The 16,760-nt window shown below is 37.6% G+C and overlaps 1 protein-coding gene across 4 annotated transcripts in view; it reads left to right on the forward strand.

Moving 5' to 3' along the window:
* ANKIB1 (ankyrin repeat and IBR domain containing 1) overlaps positions 1-16,760 on the forward strand; it is a 145,756-nt gene that overhangs the window by 29,783 nt on the left and 99,213 nt on the right. Inside the window, exons 1-2 of one of the 4 annotated variants that reach the window (XM_047094675.1) lie at positions 3,000-3,637; positions 7,482-7,549. The exons of the other annotated variants lie outside the window; for them this stretch is intronic. The gene's annotated coding sequence lies outside the window, so the exon portion shown is untranslated. Of the gene's footprint in view, positions 1-2,999; positions 3,638-7,481; positions 7,550-16,760 lie in introns of those variants that run through there. 4 annotated transcript variants of the gene reach the window in all.

Below are 16,760 nucleotides of genomic sequence, written 5' to 3' on the forward strand. Positions count from 1 at the left end.
CATGGTTCGTGAGTTCAAGTCCCATGTCGGTCTCTGCAGCTGGCAGCATGTAGCCTGCTTGGGGTTCTCTCTCTCTTCCTCTGTGTCCCTCTCCTGCTCATGCTGTCTCTGTCTCTCTCAAAATAAATAAATAAACTTAAAAAAGATGTTCAGAGTTTAGGCTGAACCTCTAAATGGTTAAATTTAATTAATCATAAAGGTCTATCTTAGAAAGCCAGGTGGCTTCTCTTTAAGTTTTTGTATTTAAGTTTCTTTTTTTATCTAGCCAAAGGCATCAATTAAGACACAGCACAAATCTGACTGATAAGTTGAAAGTGACCTAAATGCCTTTTAGGGCTGAAGCAGTGTCCTCAAGAGTCAGCATACACACAAAGAAGTATAGTTCTAAAGGCCATATGTAATACCCCTGGAAACAAAGAATTCACAATTGTTAGGAAACCCCCAGCAGGACATATATTAGGCAGTACAGGTAACAGGGCCCCTAATGTGACCACCTACTGTGCGGTGTTCCACCCTAAGGTTCCCCATCCAGTCCCAAATAATTCAGTCCATTATTTGGCCTCAGGACTGCCTGAAGGCAGACAGTTCCAAACAGATTTGCTTGACCGTGATTTTCTTGATAAGTATGGACCACATCTAGAGATGTTCTGCATGGAGAGTACAAGAAGTAGGACACACTTTGTTGTCTTGTAGTCAGGACTGTCAGGTGTGATCATAGCTCAGCAGTCAGTATGAACTTGGAATGCTCATAGCCTCTTGGAAAGGCAGCCTCCTTCAGGAAGAAAAGAACACCTCCAAGAATAGTTCTTTGTTTCTGGGAGAAACAAAGATCATTATTAATACTCTTTCACATGCCTCCCCAATTGCCAGATTTTTTATTTGGTCTATGTTGTTACAAAATCATTGTGTCTCATTTAACAATCTTAACTTTACATTTTTTCAATCATTCCCTGTTCTTACCCAGACCTTTTATCCACAAGGATTGACTACAAGAAGGACAAAAGCATTTTCATAGAAAAGCATTTTTATGTAATTTGACCAGAAAGACATATTATGTTAAGGAATTGGTCAGGATTAAATACTGACAATTCAAAATTTTTCAAAATCAGTTAACATAACTTCTCTCTTTTGTCCTGGTTAATTAATTATCTAGTGAGCAGCCTAGAAAAGATCAGTTCCTTTTTAGGGACAGCTGTATTAAATAATCAGAGTGCCTCACTGAGGCATATCTACCAGGAGAAAGGTGATGGAATTAGAGTAAGGCTATTAGTCCATTGTTGTAAATTGTAACTAATCTGGAAACCTGAACACAAGTCAACAGGAGTGGGCCATCCCTGGGAGGAAGTCCAGAATCCATTCTGCCAGTACTGAGTGGTGGGGTCACACTCCTTATGATGTGCCCTCTTCCAACTTGCACCTTTTGGTAAGAATCACAAGTTAGGAATGCAATTGGCCTCTGCATCAGAAATATAGAGCCTATTAGTAGCCTAATTTTAGATGGTCCCATCAGAGAATAAGATATTTATTGTGGGCATGTGGATGTGACCCAGACAATCCAGCTAGCATCCATTGATGTTTTCATAGTTTAGGGCCCCACAGGGAGTGTCCTAAATATACAACGCTTCCAGAGTCTGAGTTCTGTTCATTGAGCCTCTGCTTACTTTCAGTTCAGTGGAGCTTGTGCTGAGACTAAAACAGCCAATATCAGACAGCTGCAGGTTTTAGCTTAGAGTCAGGATCAAGCAACTAGGCCCCATGAATTCAGAATTCCAAAAAAGCTAGTCTCTTGCAAAGCTGAGACTCTACAAGGCCCAACAACTGTGTTCCAAATCCAAGTAATAAGCAAAGCTTTGTTATTAGCCTTTGTGTCTTATCCATCATAGAGTCCAAATCGACCCACTCAAAAATATATACATTGGGCTGAAAAATCATCAGCCTCTAAGGATCAGAAATTTCATTTCACACAAGCTCATTAGCGAGTAAAAACTGCTTATTAAAACTCCAGAAGTGGGGGCACCTGGGTGGCTCAGTCAGTTGAGCATCTAGCTCTTAGTTTTTGGCTCAGGTCATGATCCCAGGGTTGTGGGATCAAGCTCTGCATCAGGCTCTGCACTAAGTGTGGAGCCTGCTTAAGATTCTCTCTCTCCCTCTGCCTTTCTCCCCCACTAGCACTCTCTGTCTCTATATATATATATAACAAAAAAATAAAAATATATGTTAAAAAAAACCCAAACCTCCAGGGGTGCCTAGTTGGCTCAGTCTGTTAAGCCAGTCAGTTAAGATTCTTGATTACAGCTCAGTTCATGATCTCACAGTTTGTGAGTTTGAGCCCTGTGTTGGGCTCTGCACTGACAGCAGAGAGCCTGCTTGGGATTCTCTTCTCCCTCTATTAAAAAAAAAAAAAGCCCAAATGTAAAAAAAAAAAAAAAAAAAAAAAGAGAGAGATCACCTGGGATATACTCTTCTTCCTCCCTTTCCATGTCCCCACCCCCCACCCCCTGCCCTCTTTAGCCAGTATAGCCAGAAGCACCAAGAGGATCTGTGAGCCAGCTTTCATGGGGATGGGTCTATCATTTTCAAATTTCCTAGGCAACCTTCATCTCTTATACTGCTCAATAGTCAGATGCCAAAGTTGTTGAAATTAAGCTATTTACCGACAGCACTATAGCATTAGAGACCAAAATGTTAAATTTTCAGCACCAAATGAAATTCTGAATTCAAAGTATGAAAAGTAGTTGTGAAGGGCAAGTTAGAGTATAATACATTAACATTTTGAGTAGTTGGAAAGTCAAATATATGAAAGCTGAATATTGCCTAAGAAAAATTGCAGCTATCTAAAAAATACAGAGAACAAACTGAGGGTTGATGGGGGGGAGCAGGGGAGAGGGGAAAATGAGTGATGGGCATTGAGGACGGCACTTGTTGGGATGAGCACTGGGTGTTGTATGTGAGCAATGAATCACAGGAATCTACCCCCAAAACCAAGAGCACACTGTATACACTGTATGTTAACCAACTTGACAGTAAATTATATTCAAAAAAAAAAAGAAAGAAAAATAAGTAAATATTTGTGTGGTGAGTTCTGAGGTCTGTGATCATTCCAAATACTTATGTTTTAGTAGGAAACAGAAAAGTAAGAGTGGTGTTTTATATAGTGGTTGTATCCCCAGTTTGGACAGTTTTCTACTTGTGGACCTCATGCTAGCTATTTTCAGTGTTCATTTGCTGGTTTGGCTAAAAGAGACAGCTGCTGCCCTTTGCAGCTGTTTTTATTTTTTCTTTTCTAACTGCAGCATCCTTTTCTACACTGAAAGCTGTGTAAATATAAAAGATAGCCAAGAACAGCCAGAATATGTTGGATTATCTCCTTTACCTTGGTTGCTGAGAAACCTCAGGCAGCCAAACTGCCACAGAGTTTTTTAGTACTATCATGATAATGCTTTTGTGTTTGTGTAGTTGTATTTTGAATACTATCATATTAAGATACTGTTATAACAGCAAAGTAATTTTTAAATCAGGAATGCCTATGACTGAGAAGTTGCATTCTTTGTTAAAAGATTTTTCTGAGCTCAGGTCATTTTCATAAAGTTTTCCTGTAAACTGGAGATATTCGTGAACTTCTGGGAAGCCACCAAAGGTAAAGCCACATTTGACTTTAACTTAATATGCAATTAGGCAAGCTAAACCCAAAGCTCTTAAACCAGACTTCATTTTTAGCAACATTTTAAGACTAAGACCTCTTGCTTCCTGCCAAAGGTGGGTATTTTTGTGTGTATATGTGTTTGCATTTATTTCCAGTGTGAGATTCTGTCTCCTTACTTTGTATTCAATTCTATATCCATTTTACTTGGAATTTTAAGTGCAGTTACATAGGAGAGACCTTTATGAATATTGGCAGTGACCTAGAAATAAAATGAAAATGGAGTTAACCTTGGTTCAGAAGACAGTGGAAAAAACTATGTTTTTTAACTTGCCAACAGCCAGACACCTGATAAATGATAAAGTCTAGACTACCAGTTATATATCATTCCTGATATAGAACATAGAGTTGGTGACATTTTTCTTAAGGTTTCACTGTCTTTTAAAAAGAATGAGTATTGAGTTCTTTAAAGGCAACAACTGAATCTTTACCAGTTGCTTTACAGATCCTGAAAGAGGAAGGGAGATAAAATTTATTGAGTAACTAGTATCTGATAGGCACCATATTACATACTTTACCTAGATAATCATGACAGTCCTGCAAGATAGGTGGTCTTAACCTTATTTTACAGATGAGGAAATTAAGGTACAGAGAGGTTAAGGAATTTGTGCTAGAACTAGGAAATAGTAAATATGGGATTCCAACCCAAATTGTTCTATGCTATACTCCTTCCATCAAATCAGGAGTTGACAAACTACAATCCATGGGCCCAACCTCCCTGCCTATTTTTGTAAGTGAAGTTTTATTGGAACACAGCCACACCCATTCTGTTACATATTGCCTGTGGCTTTCAAGCTACAGCAGTGGAATTGACTAGTTGCAACAGAGATCAGTATGATTCACAGAGCCTAAAATATCTATTTGGCCTTTTATAGAAGAAGTTTGCTGTGGGTAGAAATATTAAGGGAACCAACTTTTGAACAGTATGAAGGAGAAACTACCTGATGAAGACTGCCGGTAAACGTTAGAAAGCGTTCTTAGTTGTGATTCTATGTTAACATCCAATCTGATAAACATTTGTGCCAGGCACACATAGGTCCTTAGCAATAAGGAGAAGGCAGACACATGGTCGAGGCCTTTGAAGCCCATAGGTGATTGAAGAGGACAAGCAAGTAAGTAGACTGCAATGATGATCACTATGATGGAAGCATATGGAGTGGACATTAATTCCCTGAGAGATGAAGGAAGCTCCACAGAAGAGGTGATATTTGAGTTGGACTTCAAAGATGTAAGAGACATTGACAGTTGTAAAAGATGAGGGGTTTGGCAATTGTGAAGGGAATCTGTACCTTCCAGCAAACAGGCCAGTGAGAACTAAGGCATAGAAGCTTACATGTGTGTCTCAGAGAAGGATAAATAGTCCACTATAGCCAAGGTATAGAATTTCTGGAAAGGAGTTTGGTTAGAATTGAAGCTATTAAAGCAAGTTAGCATTAAACTTTATGAGGACTAATATTCCAGGCTAAGGAAATATTGTATGTGTATTGTGTTTCACACAGCATACAATAATGATTCCTAAATTAAGGGATATTTATCTTTGTACATGTGTGTAGCTCTGTGTTAGCATGTGTGTGTTATATTTGGAGATGGTTTTTAAAGATCCACTAAGGCAAAGCAGTTGTCAAAAATTGGAGCCAAAAGGGACACCTAGCTGGCTAATTTGGTGGAGTATGTGTCTCTTAGTCTCAGTAATGAATTTGAGCCTCAAGTTGAGCATAGAAATTCTTTTTAAAAAGTTGGAGCCAGGGGCACCTGGGTGGCACAGTCGGTTAAGCGTCCGACTTCAGCCAGGTCATGATCTCGCGGTCTGTGAGTTCGAGCCCCGCGTCAGGCTCTGGGCTGATGGCTCAGACCTGGAGCCTGTTTCCAATTCTGTGTCTCCCTCTCTCTCTGCCCCTCCCCCGTTCATGCTCTGTCTCTCTCTGTCCCCAAAAAAATAAATAAACGTTGGAAAAAAAAAAAGTTGGAGCCAAAAGGACAGTTTAGATCTAAGGCTCAGGCTTGAACTTCTGAGATGTTCTCCAATTTCACAAGCCCATGAGTTAATCATAGCATACCAGAATTGGAAAGAGACCTTAGGCACCACATATACATACATACATACACTTCAGTTATCCATTCAACGAATGTCTGATATATACTCTTGGGACTGGGATATGGTAGTAAAGCAAACAAAGACTGCCTTCATGGAACTTGCTCTAGTGGAGAAGACACAAAACAAGTTAAATCACTAGTTATATGATTTCATATGTATTCTGAAGAAAAGATAAGCAGGGATAAAGTGTTAAAAAGTATCCAGGGAAGGCTTCTCTGAGGAAGATCATTCCAAACTGGGAGAAGAGCAGGTGAGAAGGTGTCAAGAGCATATATGTAGAAAAACTAGAAGGCAGACAGTGCGACTAGAGCAACACCGTAAGGGGAAAAGCAGGAGATAAGGTAAGAGAGGGGATAGCTAAGGCCAGAACATACCAGGGCCCTAAGATCCATTTGGTCAGTGAGAAAATGAGGCTGACTGATAGCCAGGGGCGCATAGCCAGTTAATAGCAAGGCCAGGATTGGTACCATCCTGATTCACCCTCCCTTTTCTTCCCTGCTTGTTAAGGTCGTTGGAAAGATCACCTAAGCTTGGTATGTATACACGTCAAGCATTCTGTAGAGAGGCTCTTCCTTCCTCAAAGGCCCATCCTGAATGCCTTCTTCCTTTTTTCTAATTATCTAATAGCTAACATTTCCTGGGAGAGTTTCTGTGTGCCAGGTACTGTGCTAATAAGCGCTTTTCAAAAGTACTTATTATTGCATGTGAATGTACAATTATCTCTAAATAAAAGGTTAAGAAAACGAAAAGGAAAGTTTGCTGACACCTGCACCACCCCATACATTGCTTAGAGGTGAATTTGAACTGAGTGTGCATTCAGTAATATACATTTCAATCTTACTGAAACATTAGACTGAGACAAGAACAATAAAGTAGTTTCCCCATAATCTAATGAGGAAGACAGATAAACTGTTGGCTGTCCTTTCTATATCTATGATTCTATGTATTATAATTCATTAAAAATCAATACTTGTAAACATTTAAGTTTTCTTGTGATGGCAAGCCTAAATTGCTTTCCTTATTTTTTGTTTTATTTTTGGTGAATATGAGTTAACATTTCAGTAGTATATTTATGAATTTAAGCTGTACCTTCAGTTGTGTTAATTAATGATTGCACTCAAATACAGGTTTTTTTGTAATAAAGTATAATATACCTTAAATTTTTTGAATCTGTGATAGTAATAGAATTAAGATCAAGGGATATATGTTGGGGGGTGAAAGGTGCATAGACACCAGCTGCTACAGTATGTAACCTTACAGGAGGTTTTAAGATTCCTCAGTAGAGTTTCACTGGCTTGACATCATATTGCTGAAGGCGTTCTTTATTGCCCTTTGGTCGATCAGACTCAGACTTTTTATCTCAAGTCATTTTCATAAGGAACTATGCCAGTTTCATTTTACTGCAGTACTTTCTATTGTTATTGTTACTAGTTGCTAAATCTGCATGGGACTTTAAAAAAAAATGGCAGTTCTCTAATCTTTGACATTCCACTTCTTAAAAGAATACAAGGTGGGGGGAAAGTGAACCTTAAGTCGTGTTTTTAATCATGTTTTCTTGGCATTATCTTTTCGGGCAACTTGTATCTCACTAAATGCCCATGGTTTTCTAAAATCTATATGAAGTATTAAAGAGTACCAAATACATTTCATACAAGATTTCAGTGATCATCTTATGGTCAATTTCAGGATACACTTTTTCGATTGTCTAATGTGGAAAGCAGTTAGTTACTTACAAGCCATTAAAGCTTTTATGGGTAAGTCTTGGGAATATACGCTGATAGCATTTAAATGTAGCCCTTTCTATTTCTGTGATTTTGTGAGTTTAATTAGTAAAAATTCAACACTACAAATTTTCTTCATACAGGAAAATAAAAGGTATTTATTGTATCGGTGTACATTATAGTCTTTAGGGGAATACAAGATATGTTGTATCAGTTATTATAAGCTGTGGAATGTTATGTATATTATTACATTTAATATTTACAAGGGCCCTCAGAAATAAGTATTACTTTCTTCATGAGAAAATGGATGTTGTCATTAAGAGACTCGCCAGGATTCTAGGTCTACCTAGCTTAAAAGCTCTTTCCAGGGGCACATGGGTGGCTCAGTCAGTTGGGCATCTGGGTTTGGCCCAGGTCATGATCTCATGGTTCGTGAGTTTGAGCCCTGCATCAGGCTTGCAGCTCTCAGAGCAGAGTCTGCTTCGGTCTTCCGTCTCCCTCTCTTTGTCCCTCCCCTGCTCACATGCTCTCAAAAATAAATAAAACATTAAAAAAAAATTTTTAAAACAGCTCTTTCAACTCATTACACCCCATTTCATTAATTAATCTGTCAGAGCAAACAGTATATACATAACACCAAATTACACTGGCCAAGTTTAAAGTCAAAATAATTATATAAATATCATAATAATCCTATCATTTCAGAAATAGGAAATATCATTAAGAACTGTGATGATCTGAAATTAAGTTGAAAGCTGAAGCCAAACTTAGGACAGGAATCTAAGGGTCCAGTCCTACCTAACTATTCAGCCTTACCTCTGCTTAGTCCTCTATGCAAATCCCCAACTCATTTAAAAACACTTTTATGGTACAGTCTTAGTTATGCATTTCCTAAGAATTTGACTATAATCTGTCATCATAAGCCATTGAATATTTTATAGAAAGTAAATCCAAAAGACTACCACTACCCCCTCACCTGCACACTTCTGTGAACACATCCTAAACCCTTTGTCACTGAAGCTAACTCTACACCTTAGGCTCTAGAAGAGGGCAAGATATGACTTTTTCCTTATTCCACTCTAAAGGAAATGTTTTAACATCATGAATCTTTAGGTATATGGTCAGACCTGACTACTAGGGTTTGTACCTTTTGTTACAAGAAGCAGGAATGTAGATGGATTCAGGCAGCTAGTCTTAATCTTTCCCCCTGTCTTTCTTTGTCTCTTCTCACCATCAGAGAAACCTAGGCTAGAAGGGCCAGTGGACCTTGTGACTTACACATGGCACAGCTAAATACTCTGGGTTAAGAGATTGTGTAGGGGTTAGAAGTTTGGTACCAAAATTAGTAATAAATAGCATTGATTTTTCTTGGAGTGTCCATTCTACTCAATTCTCAGTGGGGAACAGTTCTTCAAAGATTTGGGAACTTAAGACATTGTTCCCATTTTATTCCTTTTGTTATTCTATCAGATAACGCAGACTGCTCCTTTTCTACACTCTTTAGGTTTCTTTCAGGAGATACTATTCAAAATATATCTACAATGCAAATATTTTTCATCACCTCAATTTGTACCATCCTGATCTATAAAACTGTCATCTGTTGACTGGGTTACCCTAGTATCCTCCAGATAGTCTCCCTGTTTCTGTCTGTGCCTTCCTATGGTCTTTTCTCAACACAGAAGCTAGAAATTTTTTTTCCACCTTTTTATTTTGAAGGAATTTTAGACATACAGAAAAGTTGCAAAAATAGGACAGAGAAGACAGAGAAGACCTACCTTTCACTCAGCTTGCCCTAATGTAAACATCATACATAATTATAGTACAGTTATCAAAACTAAGAAATTAACATGGGTACAACATTAACTAAACAATATGCTTTATTTGAATTTCATCAGTTTCCTATTAATGACTTTTTTTCTGTTCTAGAATTTAATCTAGGATTCCACATGACATTAGCTCTCACATGGCCTTAGTCTCCCCTAATCTGTGAACAGTTGTAGTCTTTTCTTGTCTTTAATGGCTTTGACACTTTTTTGAAGAGTACTGGCCAGTTATTTTGTAGAATGTCACTCAATTTGAGTTTATGTAATGTTTTTGTATATTCAGATTGATGTTATGCATTTTTTCACAAGAATATTACAGAAGTAATGTGCTTTTTTTTTTTTAGCGTATTAATTCAGGGAACATGTTACTGGTGGTGTTACTGGTGTCAATATGTTACTGGTGGTATTAACTTAATCCCTTGGTTAAAGTGATATTTCCCATATTTCTTCATTGTAAAATTGCCATTTTTCACTTTGTGATTATTAAATATCTGAGGGGAGATACTTTAACTCTATACAGATAATCCTATTTTTCCTCAAACTTTTGCTGACTAATTAAAAAATCAGTCTAGGGGCACCTGGGTGGCTCAGTCGGTTGTGCGTCCGACTTCAGTTCAGGTCATGATCTCACAGCTCGTGAGTTCGAGCCCTGCATTGGGCTCTGTGCCAACAACTCAGAGCCTGGAGCCTGCTTCAGATTCTGTGTCTCCCTCTCTCTCTGCCCCTCCCCTGCTCATGCTCTGTCTCTCTCTGTCTCAAAAATAAATAAAAACATAAAAAAAAAAAAATCAGTCTAGCCAGTGTAATAAAGCAAGAAAAAGAAAAGGCATGTAGATTTTAAAGGAAGAAATAAAATTGCTTCTTTTCATAGAAGACATGAGCTTTCTTTAGACAATCCCAAAATATCTACCCAAAACTCCTAGAATAAGTGAATTTAACAAACTTCTAGATTGCAAGGTCTAATATATGAATTCAGTTGTATTACTGTATACTGGAAATGAACAATGAGAACTTAAAATTTTTTATAGTACCATTTATAATGGCACCCCAAAAATAAATACTTAGGTATAAATCTAGCAGGATATGTATACCATTTGTATGATGCAACTTATAAATCACTCACTGAAAAATCAAAGTAGACATAAATTGACAGAAATACCATGTGCATGGCTTGGGCCACTCAATATCGTTAAGATGTCAGTTCTCACAGTAATCAAGACAAGGTAGTATTGCTGAAAGAATAGACACACAGAAAAATGGAACAGAATAGAGTCCAGATTTGGATGCATACAAATATAGTCAATTGCTTTTTAATTTAATTTTTTTAATGTTTATTTATTTTTGAGAGAGAGAGAGAGAGAGTGCACGGGCATGAATGGGGGAGGGGCAGATAGAGGGAAACACAGAATCTGAAGCAGGCTGCAGGTTCCGAGCTGTCAGCACAGAGCCCAACACGGAGCTCAAACCCACAAACCGTGAGATTATGACCTGAGCCGAAGTTAGACACTTAACCAACTGAGCCACCCAGGTGCCCCTAGTTAATTGTTTTTTTTAATTGAGGTATTATTGATATACAATTTTAAGTTAGTTTCAGGTGTACTACATAATAAGTAATTGTATGTATTGTGAAATGATCACCACAGTAAGTCTAGTTAACATCCATCAGCACATATATAAAATTTCTTGTGATGGGAACTTTTAAGGTCTACTCTCATATCAAGTTTCAGTACAGTATTGTTAACTTAGTGACCATGCGGTACATTACATCCCCATGACTTACTTATTTTAAAACTGGAAGTTTGTGCCTTTTGACTCCCTGTCTATGTCTGTGAGCTTGCTGTTTTTGTTTGGTTGGTTGATTTTTAAGATTTCAAATATAAATGAGATCATAACACTGTCTTTCTCTGTGTGACTTGTTAAACTTACCAGAATGTCCTCAAGGTCCAACCATTTGTCACAAATGGCAAGATTTCATTTTTTAAATGACTGAATAATATTCCATTATATATATATATATATATATATTTTTTTTTTTTTTTCTTTATGTATTTATCCATTGAAGGACATTTAGTTTGTCTCCATATTTTGGCTATTGTAAGTAGTGCTGCATGAGGGTGCGTGTATCTTTTCAGGTTAGTGTTTTTGTTTTCTTTGGATAAACACCCAGAATTATTGAATCCATATGGTAGTTCTGTTTTTAATTTTTTGAGAAGCCACCACAGTGATTTCCATAGTGGATGCATCAATTTACATTCCTACCAACAGTGTACAAGGGCTCCCTTTTCTTCACATCCTTGCCAACATTTATTATTTCCTGTATTTTTGATAATAGCCATTCTAACAGATACGAGTTGATGTCTCTATGGCTTTTACTTGCACTTCCCTGATGATTAATGGTGTTGACCATCTTATATACCTGTTGGCCATATATCTATAGGTCTTCTTTGGAAAAATGTCTATCCAGATTCTCTGTCCAAATTTGATTGGATGTTTTTGTTATTAAGTTAACTGAATTCTTCATGTGTTTCGATATTAGCCCCTTTACCAGATAAATGATTTGCAAATATTTTCTTCCATTATGTAGGTTGCCTTTTCATTTTGTTGATGGTTTCCTTTGCTGTGCAGAAGCTATTTAGTTTGATATGGTCCCACTTGTTTATTTTTGCTTTTGTTGCCTTTCCTTTTGGTATCAGTGCCAAAAAATCATAAAGAGTGATGTCAAGGAGCTTACCACCTGTTTTCTTCTAGGAGTTTTACGGTTTTCAGTTTTACATTCACGTCTTTAATCCATTTTGAGTTAACTTTTATGTAGAGTGTAAGATAGTGTTCCAATTTCATTCTTTTGCATGTGGCTGTCCAGTGTTCCCAACACCATTTAGTAAAGAGACTGTTTTCCCCATGGTTTATTCTTGGATCTTTTGTCATAAATTCATTGACCATATTTGCATGGGTTCATTTCTGGGCTCTATATTCTGTTCCATTGAACCATGTGTCTATTTTTTGTTTTTGTTTTTAAGTTTATTTATTTATTTTGAGAGAGAGAGAGAGAGAGCAAGGGAGGGCCAGAGAGAGAATCCCAACCAGGCTCCACACCGTCAGCACAGAGCCTGATGCAGGGCTTAAACTCACAAATTGTGGGATCATGACCTGAGCCGAAATGAAGAGTCAGATGCTTAACCAACTGAGCCACCCAGGTGCCCCAATCTATGTGTCTGTTTTTAATACCAATACTATACTGTTTTGATTACTGTAGCTTTGTAATATTGTTTGAAATCAAGGCATGTGATGCCTCCAGTTTTGCTGTTTTTTCTCAAGATGGTTTTATCTATTTGGGGTCTTTTCTTGTTCTGTACAATGTCTAGGATGTTCTATTTCTGTGAAAAATGCCATTGGAATTTTGATAGAGATTGCATTGAATCTATAGATTATTGCTTTGGGTAGAATGGACATTTTAACAATTTTAATTCTTATCCATGACCTTAGAATATCTTTGCATTTATTTGTGTCATCTTCAGTTTCTTTCGACGGTGTCTTGTAAGTTTTGCTGAATAGGTCTTTTACCTCCTTGGTTAAACTTATTCCTAAGGTATTTTTTTTTTGATGCAGTCATGAATGGAATTATTCTTAGTTTCTCCTTCTGATAGTTCATTTATTAGCATATAGAAACAGAATATATTTTTGTGTATTGATTTTGTATCCTGCTATTTTACTGAATTCATTTATTCTAAATGTTTTGGGCAGAATCTTTAGGGTTTTCTATATATAGTATCAAAATATGCAAGTAGTGACAATTTTACTCTTTTCTTTTTAATTTGGATGCCTTTTATTTCTTTATCGTCCCTAATTTTTTTGGCTAGGACTTCCAATACAATGTTGAGTAAAAGTGGCCAAGAGTATACATCCTTGTCTTGTTCCGGAATCTAGAGGAAAAGCTTTCAGCTTTTCATCACTGAGTATGATTTAGCTGTGGGTGTTTCATATATGGCCTTAGGTTGAGGTATGTTCCCTCTTTACCTACTTTGTTGAAGGTTTTTTATCATGAACTGATGTTGAATTTTATCAGATACTTTTTCTTTTTTTTTTCCCCATATATGAAGTTTATTGTCAAATTGGTTTCCATACAACACCCAGTGCTCATCCCAAAAGGTGCCCTCCTCAATACACATCACCCACCCTCTCCTCCCTCCCACCCCCCCATCAACCCTCAGTTTGTTCTCAGTTTTTAAGAGTCTCTTATGCTTTGGCTCTCTCCCACTCTAACCTCTTTTTTTTTTTTTTTCCTTCCCCTCCCCCATGGGTTTCTGTTAAGTTTCTCAGGATCCACATAAGAGTGAAACCATATGGCATCTGTCTTTCTCTGTATGGCTTATTTCACTTAGCATAACACTCTCCAGTTCCATCCATGTTGCTGCAAAGGGCCATATTTCATTCTTTCTCATTGCCACGTAGTACTCCATTGTGTATATAAACCACAATTTCTTTATCCATTCATCAGTTGATGGACATTTAGGCTCTTTCCATAATTTGGCTATTGTTGAGAATGCTGCTATAAACATTTGGGTACAAGTGCCCCTATGCATCAGTACTCCCGTATCCCTTGGGTAAATTCCTAGCAGTGCTATTGCTGGGTCATAGGGTAGGTCTATTTTTAATTTTCTGAGGAACCTCCACACTGTCTTCCAGAGTGGCTGCACCAATTTGCATTCCCACCAACAGTGCGAGAGGGTTCCCGTTTCTCCACATCCTCTCCAGCATCTATAGTCTCCTGATTTGTTCATTTTGGCCACTCTGACTGGCGTGAGGTGATATCTGAGTGTGGTTTTGATTTGTGTTTTCCTGATAAGGAGCGATGTTGAGCATCTTTTCATGTGCCTGTTGGCCATCCGGATGTCTTCTTTAGAGAAGTGTCTATTCATGTTTTCTGCCCATTTCTTCACTGGGTTATTTGTTTTTCGGGTATGGAGTTTGGTGAGCTCTTTATAGATTTTGGATACTAGCCCTTTGTCCGATATGTCATTTGCAAATATCTTTTCCCATTCCGTTGGTTGCCTTTTCATTTTCAAAGGTGGTTTCCTTTGCTGTGCAGAAGCTTTTTATCTTCATAAGGTCCCAGTAGTTCATTTTTGCTTTTAATTCCCTTGCCTTTGGGGATGTGTCAAGTAAGAAATTGCTACGGCTGAGGTCAGAGAGGTCTTTTCCTGCTTTCTCCTCTAGGGCTTTGATGGTTTCCTGTCTCACATTCAGGTCCTTTATCCATTTTGAGTTTATTTTTGTGAATGGTGTGAGAAAGTGGTCTAGTTTCAATCTTCTGCATGTTGCTGTCCAGTTCTCCCAGCATCATTTGTTAAAGAGACTGTCTTTTTTCCATTGGATGTTCTTTCCTGCTTTGTCAAAGTTGAGTTGGCCATACGTTTGTGGGTCTAGTTCTGGGGTTTCTATTCTATTCTGTTGGTCTATGTGTCCGTTTTTGTGCCAATACCATGCTGTCTTGATGATGACAGCTTTGTAGTAGAGGCTAAAGTCTGGGATCGTGATGCCTTCTGCTTTGGTCTTCTTCTTCAAAATTACTTTGGCTATTCGGGGCCTTTTGTGGTTCCATATGAATTTTAGGATTGCTTGTTCTAGTTTCGAGAAGAATGCTGGTGCAATTTTGATTGGGATTGCACTGAATGTGTAGATAGCTTTGGGTAGTATTGACATTTTGACAATATTTATTCTTCCAATCCATGAGCACGGAATGTTTTTCCATTTCTTTATATCTTCTTCAATTTCCTTCATAAGCTTTCTATAGTTTTCAGCATACAGATCTGTTACATCTTTGGTTAGCTTTATTCCTAGGTATTTTATGCTTCTTGGTGCAATTGTGAATGGGATCAGTTTCTTTATTTGTCTTTCTGTTGCTTCATTATTAGTGTATAAGAATGCAACTGATTTCTGTACATTGATTTTGTATCCTGCAACTTTGCTAAATTCATGTACCAGTTCTAGCAGACTTCTGGTGGAGTCTATCGGATTTTCCATGTATAATATCATGTCATCTGCAAAAAGTGAAAGCTTAACTTCATCTTTGCCAATTTTGATGCCTTTGATTTCCTTTTGTTGTCTGATTGCTGATGCTAGAACTTCCAACACTATGTTGAACAACAGCAGTGAGAGTGGGCATCGCTGTCGTGTTCCTGATCTCAGGGAAAAAGCTCTCAATTTTTCCCCATTGAGGATGATGTTAGCTGTGGGCTTTTCATAAATGGCTTTTATGATGTTTAAGTATGTTCCTTCTATCCCGACTTTCTCGAGGGTTTTTATTAAGAAAGGGTGCTGAATTTTGTCAAAGGCCTTTTCTGCCTCGATTGACAGGATCATATGGTTCTTATCTTTTCTTTTATTAATTTGATGTATCACATTGATTGATTTGCGAATGTTGAACCAGCCCTGCATCCCAGGAATGAATCCCACTTGATCATGGTGAATAATTCTTTTTATATGCCGTTGAATTCGATTTGCTAGTATCTTATTGAGAATTTTTGCATCCATATTCATCAGGGATATTGGCCTGTAGTTCTCTTTTTTTACTGGGTCCCTGTCTGGTTTAGGAATCAAAGTAATACTGGCTTCATAGAACGAGTCTGGAAGTTTTCCTTCCCTTTCTATTTTTTGGAATAGCTTGAGAAGGATGGGTATTATCTCTGCTTTAAACGTCTGGTAGAACTCCCCTGGGAAGCCATCTGGTCCTGGACTCTTATTTGTTGGGAGATTTTTGATGACTGATTCAATTTCTTTGCTGGTTATGGGTCTGTTCAAGCTTTCTATTTCCTCCTGATTGAGTTTTGGAAGCATGTCGGTGTTTAGGAATTTGTCCATTTCTTCCAGGTTGTCCAATTTGTTGGCATATAATTTTTCATAATATTTCCTGATAATTGTTTGTATCTCTGAGGGATTGGTTGTAATAATTCCATTTTCATTCATGATTTTATCTATTTGGGTCATCTCCCTTTTCTTTTTGAGAAGCCTGGCTAGAGGTTTGTCAATTTTATTTTTTCAAAAAACCAACTCTTGGTTTCGTTGATCTGCTCTACAGTTTTTTTAGATTCTATATTGTTTACTTCTGCTCTGATCTTTATTATTTCTCTTCTTCTGCTGGATTTAGGCTGTCTTTGCTCTTCTTCCATTTCCTTTAGTTGTGCTGTTAGATTTTGTATTTGGGATTTTTCTTGTTTCTTGAGATAGGCCTGGATTGCAATGTATTTTCCTCTCAGGACTGCCTTCGCTGCCTCCCAAAGCGTTTGGAGTGTTGAATTTTCATTTTCATTTGTTTCCATATATTTTTTAATTTCTTCTCTAATTGTCTGGTTGACCCATTCATTCTTTAGTATGGTGTTCTTTAATCTCCATGCTTTTGGAGGTTTTCCAGACTTTTTCCTGTG

The sequence above is a fragment of the Lynx rufus genome, unplaced genomic scaffold, assembly GCF_022079265.1.
Source record: "Lynx rufus isolate CCGP_SWC_20201006 ecotype Redwood Valley unplaced genomic scaffold, mLynRuf1.p SCAF_4, whole genome shotgun sequence".
Classification (NCBI taxonomy): domain Eukaryota; kingdom Metazoa; phylum Chordata; class Mammalia; order Carnivora; family Felidae; genus Lynx; species Lynx rufus.